Genomic DNA, 10,353 nt, shown 5'->3' on the forward strand with positions numbered 1-10,353 from the left:
AGGTCACTACAACCACACGTGTAAATTTTGCAGAAGTGAATGCACACATCAAATTTTATGAGGACATACCTAACAATTTCCACAAAACTGTGCTTCATGTAAATGAACAAAAAGAGAAATACTGTATTGATCATGAAAAGGCCGGATTTCTCACTTTTGCGTATATGTACCTTTTGCCTATATGTACCTTTTGCCTATATGTACCTTTTATCTATATGTACCTTTTATCTATATGTACCTTTTGCCTTCGGTGATTTCAGATGGGAACACTCGCATCAAAGTTCATAACCGAATAGACCAAAATGACTCGTCACTGTATTTTACTCTTGACGATAGCTGTCTGTAAGGACAATGTACCATTTGACAATAAAAGGCTGTACGCTGTAAGGATATTGTACCATTTACCAAAAACTGGATGTACACTGTAAAAGACAATGTACAATTTAACAATAACTGACTGTACCCTGAAGGACAATGTACCATTTAACAATAACTGACTGTACCCTGTAAGGACATTGTACCATTTAACAATAGCTGGCTGTACCCTGTAAGGACAACGTACCCTTTAACAATAACTGACTGTACACTGTAAGGACAATGTACCATTCAACAATAGCTGTCTGTACACTGCAAGGACAATGTATAATTTTACACTAACTGTAGGATTGTAATTTTTCACATACGACACAATGCAGTTCTATGTGGATTCGGATAAAATTTTAAATCTAAGAAAAGTATTTGTTAAAACTCTCTTTTGCACACCACTCCTTGTCTTAGTAGCTAAGATTCCACAGGCACTACTGATAAAATCAAAGTCTGATTTAAGAACGATATCCAAATAAGATCAATTATTTGAAAGGGAATAGTCGACATTGTCATTTAAGATCATGCATTTTTTTAAACACAGACGCATACGAAATGCCCTAGGTGGTCTAGTGGTCCTTTAGAGATCAGTCACACATCTCACCTCTGTCCATCTGAGTTCGAGACTCAGCTCAACAAAAGTGGGAATGTAAGAAAGCTTGTATGTAGGTTCATGTGCTGAAAAACGGCATTAGATCCCACGAGGCAAAATCAAAATATGTTTGCATGGCTCTGTCGTTCACACTAACACCATAAACTACGCTTGTAGAAAAAAAGGATTTTGATTTGTGATTTTTGCGGGTTTAATTACATTTTTAGCAAATAACAGGCCCTAATGGTCGAACCTAGACTCGAATGCAGGCTGACACTTAGACCGCTTGGCCACCCATAGTCGCAGAAAAAGCGGAAAGGTGGAATGATATCATCGATTAAAATATAATATTGTCCGGAACAATATTCTCTTTACACCTATTCTCTTTACATCTATTCTCTTTACATCTATTCTCTTTATATCTATTTTATTTAATAATAATAATAATAATAATAATAATAATAATGAGGACTTTGTATAGCGCCTAACCTTTAGAAGCTCTAAGAGTCTAAGCGCTTTACAACATTATACAACACCTATAAGATAATAAAAAAAAAAACATATTTAATGATATGATTACAAACACAAACACCATGAAATTAGAAAACATGAAAAACATGCTGAGAATATTTAAGGTAGGAAACATTATTAGGTCCATATGACTTTGCTTTCATAGTGGGAATAATGAGTATACGATTGTCAGAAGAGGAGCGTAAGTATCTTGCTGGTGTATACACTTGGGTGAGGTCGGATAGGTATGTTGGATTAGAGTCCGTCAGTGAAACGTAGCACAGAGAACAAATTTTGTGTTTGATTTTGGATCGAATGGATAACCAGTGTAGGGTACAGAGCAGCGGGGAGGTGTGCTCTGATCGTGGTACTCTAAGTATGATCCCAGCAGCTGTGTTTTGAACTTTTTGAAGTTTTTGGAGTAGATATTGAGATAAACCAGACAGAATTGAGTTACAATAGTCCAGTCTTGAAAGTACTAATGAACACACAAGTGTTTTAGTGGCATCAACTGATAGATATTTACGAATGGAGCTGATGCATCTCAGCTCAAGATATGCAGCCTTGCATATGTTCATGAAATGTTGGTGCAATGTGAGAGTGCTGTCCAGAGTAACACCTAGGTTTCGTACTGATTGTGTGAATTTAATGTTGGTGTTGCTGATATTTATTGTTTGAGATAAAGGTTGTGAATGAGAAAGTCTTTATGTTGTAATCAGAATGGCCTCAGTTTTATCATCATTCATCTGCAGCTTGTTACATGTCATCCATGATTACACAACATAAAATAAACCTCTCTACACCTTGGATGGTAGCATCAACTTCAGCTGGGTGGCTAGATTTGTATATTTGGGTGTCATCAGCGTAAAATTGGTGAGACACTGGATGATGATCTGTGACACTTGAGAGCGGCTGAGTGTATAGAATGAAGAGAACAGGTCCAAGAAGAGACCCCTGTGGAACACCACAACATATATCAACTGGGCTGGAGTGTATTCCATTTGCAGACACAATTTGTGTCCTGTTGACCAAGTAGGACTTGAACCACAGTAAGGCTGTATCATGAATGACAAATACATGCTGGAGACGGTGAAGTAATATATCATGGTCTATTGTGTCAAATGCTGCAGACAAATCAAGGAGGGTGAGAACTGTAATCTTTCCTGTATCCAACGCAGAGAGAATGTCATTAACTACTTTTAGAAGAGTAGTTTCAGTACTGTGGCAAGGGCGATATGCAGATTGTACATTGCTAAAAAGACTGTTTGAAATCAGATGAGATACAAGCTGGGATAGAACAACCTTTTCTAAGATTTTTTTATATGAATCGGAGATTAGAAACTGGGCGGTAGTTCTTTAAATCGTTATGGTCTAGTGTTGGTTTCTTCAGCAGAGGCTTTACAATGGCAGTTTTGAAAAATGATGAGAGAGGTATTAATAACATCAGTTAGTGAAGGCAATACTGGATCAAAGCACTCAGTCAGCAGTGACGTTGGAACTGGATCAAGTTCACATGACTTTGGTGCACTCTTCATCAGGATTGTACAACGTTCTTGTCGGTACACAAGTTTTTCTTTTGCATTTATTGTTTCTCGTCAATAAAGATAACATAGACATTAAACTGTTGACGAGTACACTGTTCTATCTTTTCCTTTTCGCTTGAGGACCGTAATATTGATATACCAACCGATATGTTTGATCGTTTCAGAGATTGCGGTTTATATAACAGATTTTTATATACCATATTTTTGCCCTATAGTTTAAGGACTGTGAATTCGTTACCTTTATTTGTTATTTTCTGTAAATTTTACTGACATTTTAACAATTCATACTCTATATTCTGTACTTCATGCTTACGTTTATTTATGTTTATCGCCCTAAAGATTCTAAGTGCGATTCTTAATAGTTACATTTCAGATTATACAATTGTGTTACATCAAACGATTGTTAGTACATCATCACACTCCGTTCACATTACTTTCAATCGGAATAAATATGGCCATTACGGTGCTAACTTGCCGTTAAAATCTATTACATACGAAGATATAGCGTGCGTGCCGGGTACACCATTCTCCTGTTAAAGTGAATATTTCGTTTATGAAGCTTAGGTAGACAAGTCAGTAAGAAAGTACTCTTTTCAGTCAAGAAATAAAAATAATGTAAAAATACCCGTGTCTAAGAAATAAGGAAGTCCTCTAATAACTTCAAACACCTAAACAATTTTGTGAAGAAAAGTAATATTCATCATTCATGGGATTAATTCCAACACAGATTCCTTCACGAGATAAAAGTGTGTTCTTTTGATTTAGAAGGTTTGTAAACTTCCGATGAAGAAGCAAATGATCTGCTTTCGTTTGAAACATGTCATGTTGCGCCTGCTTGTAAGAGATCAACATGAAATGTTTTTTTACCTACGATTTTCTTCCAGTCTTCAAGAAGAAACAAGGTTCTGTCTCGCAAGAAGATGTCAGACACAATTTCGATTGTGATCGAATTCGATGTAGATGTCACTGTCTATTGTTCAAATTCGAAAGTTTTGCACCATATATGTATGTGTGAGTGTGTGTGTCTGTGTGTATGTGTGTGTTATGTATATTTAATTGTATTGTTTGTTGGGTTTTCTTAATGATTATACGTTATGTATATTTGTATTTTGTAACTGACCTTTGTCCAAAATCAAGTTGATGGTATACCTAAGTAGTGACATTTATTTTGTAAACAACATAAAACATAGCTAATATTTTCTTATGATTCTAGATTAAGTATTCAGATCATTATTAATGGAAATAAACACGTTTATTTTAATCTGAATCGAGGACATTAGTGCTCCACTTGCAAATTTCTAAACTTGTTGACAACTTTGAATGTTTCCAAAGGAAACTGGCCTACATCTGAGTTCTATTATTGCCTTTTATTTGTTTTACATCAATGTTGTTAAAATTAGCCATTCCTTCTTTAACATCCGAAACGGAATCAGTCCTATTGTTTTATTCAGTTATTAATGCTTAGTTTTTAATTTTGGAGAATTTACTTTTATTAAGTTTTCACTGGAATTACGAAGTGCTCATTAATACCTTTTTTTATAGACTAAATCATTATTTTGGAATTATTGCGAAACCATTCAAGTACATTTTGGATTATATTATTGTGTTACATCAAGACTTTTAAAATATCGCCACATTCAAGGCCATTGACACATTAGCCATTCGAGACAAAGGTCATTCCAGGCCATTGATAAATTAGTACATTTGAGACAAAGAGCATATTAGCACATTCAGTATTGGAATTTTATTTGGAACACCACTGGAATTCAAATGGAATTCTATGCGTTTACACTTGGACTTGTGGTAGAACTTTAAGGGCTTTTCGGGATTAATCCACTATAATTTAAGTTCTTTTAAAATTTCACTTTGTATTCTGGGGAAATAAATTGTTTGTTGAATTTTGCAAGATTTGTTGATTTTCGCTCTTTTCTATTACTTGGTTTACGAGTATAACTATAAAATTCAGCAACTAATCTTTTTTCCCTAGTATACAAAGTAAACTTTTATTTAAAAAAAAAATACAGAATTTTGAATTAAAAGTTCCATCACAAGTCCATATGTAAGAAGTTCCAAATAAATTCCGATATTGAATTTGTTGATACGCTAGTAGTCATGGGCGTGCTAATGTGCCAACGGTCTGGAGTGTATTGATGTACTAACAGTCTTTTGATGTAACACAATATTATAATCCAAAATGTCCTTGTCTGAATTCACTATAATTCCAAATTAATGTTTCTGTCCGAGAATATTATTGAGCACTTTCTAATTCCAGCGAATAATAATTTGAATAAATGAATCCAGCCAAATAAAAACCTGAACTATACAGTAAGAATGATTCGAGTCGAGAATGAGTATTGCAAGGTAAACAAGATCATATACCTCTCTATTTGACCTAAGTCGCAATTACCATTTTCTGCAAATGCTGTCACTTAATGGAAACTTCTATTCTAAATGTTTCAAGGGTCAGAATCAAGACAATGGATATATTTATATTAATAATGATCTAAATATTTAATCCATAAACATGGAGAAATATTTATCTATATATTGCAAAACAATATAAGGGAAATTTGCTAATACGACTCAGTCGTAGGGAATCACACTGAGTATTGTATTCTACACATTTTATCTTTCATATCCTATAATCTCAGGAAGAAATATAATGAAGGGTTGTCTTATCCAATTCTTTCTCTCTCTCTCTCTCTCTCTCTCTCTCTCTCTCTCTCTCTCTCTCTCTCTCTCTCTATATATATATATATATATATATATATATATATATATATATATATATATATATATATATATATATATATATATATATATATATATAAATTTCTTCGCAAATAATAGAAAGGAAGTAAACAAGGGAGAGGTAGAAAGAAAGTCCCATCAGGATGAAAATGTTCTGTTATGTTTAACGTGTAACAAATAGGAACATTTTGCGTGATCTTGGTTGACATATTTAATATTAACGGCGCATAAAGAGTTAACGGTCAGGTTAGAGAAATAATTTAGATAAGTAGTTGCGATTATAATCTAGATATTATCCGATTTAGGTAAGATGTGACCAGACGCATGTCCCATCATATTTTCGTCATCAGGGGAGGTAAAGAGATAGGGCCGGCTTGAGAATTCTTTATCGGACCCACACGAAGCAGGTTGACATTGTCTTCAAGGTACGTTCGACGAAGAGAAACACGCTGTTACTCTAGACCTGTCAAAGTTTCAATGATTTTGATATACCTTCATTGCGAACATAATATAAAGTAATTTCTTCATCCACAGTAATTTGCAAAGTCTCTATTTTTATTCCATGGCATAAAAGTACGTACATCTTATATTAATGTTTCAGAAGGTTCCGTTGCTCCTGTCGCTTTAATGGTCACATGTAGAGGAAACATGAGTATATTCTCTCTTCTCCTCCCTCCCTCCCTCCCTCCCTCCCTCTCTCTCTCTCTCTCTCTCTCTCTCTCTCTCTGTGCAAAGGATTTAAGTCCTGCTATTATTCAATGACATTTTAGGGGACCATAGAGATCCTTTAGGATACCATAGAGATCATTTAAGGGACCATAGCGAACCTTTAGGGGACCATATATATCCATACAAATTAATATTAAAAAATCCGATTTGTTTAATTTTAGTGGTGTTGTCTGATTAATTTACAATATTAAAACAATAACAAATCAAAAACATATTCAACTTTAGTCACGGATTATCGTTATCGTGACAACTAAACTAGATGTTTCGGGCTATTAATACACACACACACACACACACACACACGCACACACACCAAACCAACATACATGCATGCATACATACATACATACATACATACATACATACATACATACATACATACATACATACATACATACATACATACATACATACATACATACATACATACATACATACATACATTTCACCGTTCTTCCAATCTTAATAAAGATTTGAAAGAAAAAAAAGAAACGATTTGTTAAAATAAGTTGTCTGACATGATCCGTTCTTTTAAATAGCAAGATGTTAGGTGTAAACGACGTTGAACTATTCAGTTTAGAATTAAGGGATGCCACCCATTAATTCAATCAAGGAAATCGCTCGTAATTCCGAACTTTCTCCGGAGTGCTCCAAAAGTAGTGATTCGAAACATTCAACGAATTCCGTTAGTGGCTAATCTAAAAACAACAACATTAGCACGTGCTGCACAAGTTTATTCGATAGGGAATGAAGAGGGGCAGGCTCGCTTTTTAAAGTGGATCTGAAAAGAAAAGCGTGCATTAGATAAAAATAAGACTCGGATGAACATTGTTCATCAACTGGACGTTGGAATATACACTGAAGTGCGAGCTTGGGCTGAAGACAACTCGACATAACGTGTTGTTAGCTTATAATGCGTGCTATCTTTTTGCTGAAATATGTTCACCCACGGATATCACCGATCAACATGGATTAATTCGCACACATGTGGAAATGGCATGGGCAGGGCATCTTAATTCGAGGGGGAAATTACCTGGGTCATAATGTGATGAAACGTCGATATTATCTAATTTTAATAGAACCCAATAATGTTTAAAACCAATATCTTTTTAGATTCAGTATTATTCAGCTGATTTTGGCATAACGACTTTTTGCACTTAACATCAGGGCTTTAATGGGTCAAAGTAACATGCTTGATTTGTGTACTATTCTAAACAGCTCTATCTCTTGCGCCCGATCATCACAATCAACAGACCACAAGCGCTGCTTCACCGGAAGTGCAGAAAGCACAGGGACCATTTTCATCACACGCTGTACCTAGGGAAAAAAGGGATGGAAGCAAAAATTGTATAGCATGAATAGTAGCGTAACCTACCAGAAGCCATGCATGAAATTACAGATCAGGTTTATTTTTTATATCATCTTTGTATAAATAACAAGAAAGGCCCAGTTTTCAAAAAACTAAATCACTCTTACTGATTATTACACTGGACAACAAATTTTTACAAAAGTCATGTTACTGAAATAAAATTAGTCAATTCTTATCAATTTTTATGTGCTGAACACGAATATGACAGTCAAATTGCAAAATTGGCTCTAGTTTTTTTTGTAATCTGCAAGAAATTAATGTTTACATAACGAAATGCATTCCAATAGTAAAAGGTCAACTGTAATAGCCTACCTATAAAAAATCAAGTCATTGACTACATCTTAGATTTCTTCGCCTGTCTCTTGTACAGCTGTTCGGGAGCATCTCTGAGGAGTGTCCAGCAGTAGTCAGCCAGCATTGTAGTGGACCATTTTCCCTGGTATCTTTGTTCCATTGTTGCGATATCTTGATGAAAACGTTCGCCGTGTTCATCACTAACAATACCACAGTTGCTAGGAAAGAAATCCAAATGGGAATGAAGGAAGTGAATCTTTAGAGACATATTGCAGCCAAGTTTCTTATACTTCATCAACATGTCTTCTACTAGTTCCTTATAGTTTTCTGCCCTAACATTTCCGAGGAAGTTTGTAGAAACTAGGCGAAAAGCATTCCATGCTTGTTTCGCGTCACCTTCCAGCAAGTTGTTGAACCGGTCATCTTTGAAAAGCTCTCGAATCTGAGGACCCACAAAAACTCCCTCTTTAATCTTTGCTTCGCTGAGTCGAGGGAATTTTTCATGCAGGTATCGGAATGCTGGCAAAGTCCGGTCAATGGCTTTCACGAAGTTCTTCATCAAACCTAGTTTGATGTGAAGGGGTGGTAGCAAGATTTTCTGAGCCTCAACCAGAGCTGGGTGTTGGATATTCTTCTCTCCAATGGCTACATTCTGCCTGTGAGTCCATTCCTTCCTCATGTAGTGCATTTCCCTTGCTCGGCTATCCCACTCGCATAAGAAACACATGTATTTTGTATATCCTTGCTGCAGTCCCATTAAAAGGGCAACTACCTTCAAATCACCACAGAGGTGCCAGCTGTACTTGTTATACTCAATGGAATTCAGTAGCTGCCTTAAGTTATCGTATGTCTCTTTCATGTGGACAGCATACGCTACTGGAATAGATGGAAGAATGTTTCCATTGTGCAAAAGCACAGCCTTGAGACTCAGTTTCGAAGAGTCCACAAATAGTCTCCATTCTTGTGGGTCATGAGTGATTTTTAAAGCATTCATGAGGCCCTCAATATCGGAACAGAATATCAGATTACTTTCCTTTCTGAAGAAAGGCTCCAATTGCTGGTGGCGCTTTCGATATGCAGTAATTGTGACATCTTCTTCTAGAAGATTCCATTGTTGGAGTCTTGATCCTAGCAATTCTGCCTTGTTCTTTGATAAGTCCAAATCACGAATCAGGTCATTTAGTTCTTCCTGTGTTATTCTGTGTGGGGTTGATGATGCACCACAGTGAAAATCTGGATCACTGCATGCTGATGGACCAGGAGAAGAACAGGTCGACTCGCCTTTGTCTTCGTCAGATGAATCAAGAGAATATTCTGCTGGAGGTTCTGGAATAGGAAGTCCCTCACCATGTGGAACTGGTCTCAATGCAGACGGAATGTTTGGGTAGACTATTCTCGACTTCTTTCGCTTCGTTATTCCGCCGGAAAGAGGAGGAACCAAGCAGAAGTAACAGTCATTTAGGTGGTTGCTTGGCTCTCTCCACACCATTGGGACTGCAAACGGCATTGATGACCTTTTGCAATTCAACCACTGTGAAAGCTGTGTTGTACATGTAGCACAGCATATATGCGGAGCCCAAGGCTTGTCTTGGTCACCAACCTTGCATCCGAAGTAAAGATGATATGCCTTCTTCACTTGAGAATTGATACTTTTCTTCTGGTTGGCAAATGTCACTTCCCCACAAATATAGCAAAAATTGTCCGCGGTATTAACACACTTTCGAGGCATTACTGTTCTTTATTGTACGTAAATGGATAAAATAATAAGTTTTATGTAACAGTAGCTTGAACTGTCTCGCACAACGTCTAAAATATTTTAAATGCTGAACCTATCTGATTGGGCTTTATATAGTACACTGCTTACGTCAGCTTCAGCAGCCGCCTGGCATTAGTATAATAGGCCTACACATGTATAGTACACTGCTGACGTCAACTTACTTCAGCAGCCGCATGGCATTAGTATTGCATTGCATCAGAAAATGATGCAATCAACTGTGGATGATGTGAGCATGATGGTATTATGCAATGTTACATCATTATTCCGGATGTTGCTGCAGTCCTACTGGAGAAATTTACACAGTGAAACATAGAAAATGAGGTATATGAATATCTTCAAAACGAGAGCCAGTACAAATTTTTCACGGTTATATTCGTGTTCGGCACACCAAAATACTACAGATTAGGGCCTTTTCAAGTCAGTA

This window comes from Sinohyriopsis cumingii, chromosome 6 (assembly GCF_028554795.1).
Source record: "Sinohyriopsis cumingii isolate HCF-2022 chromosome 6, ASM2855479v2, whole genome shotgun sequence".
NCBI lineage: Eukaryota > Metazoa > Mollusca > Bivalvia > Unionida > Unionidae > Sinohyriopsis > Sinohyriopsis cumingii.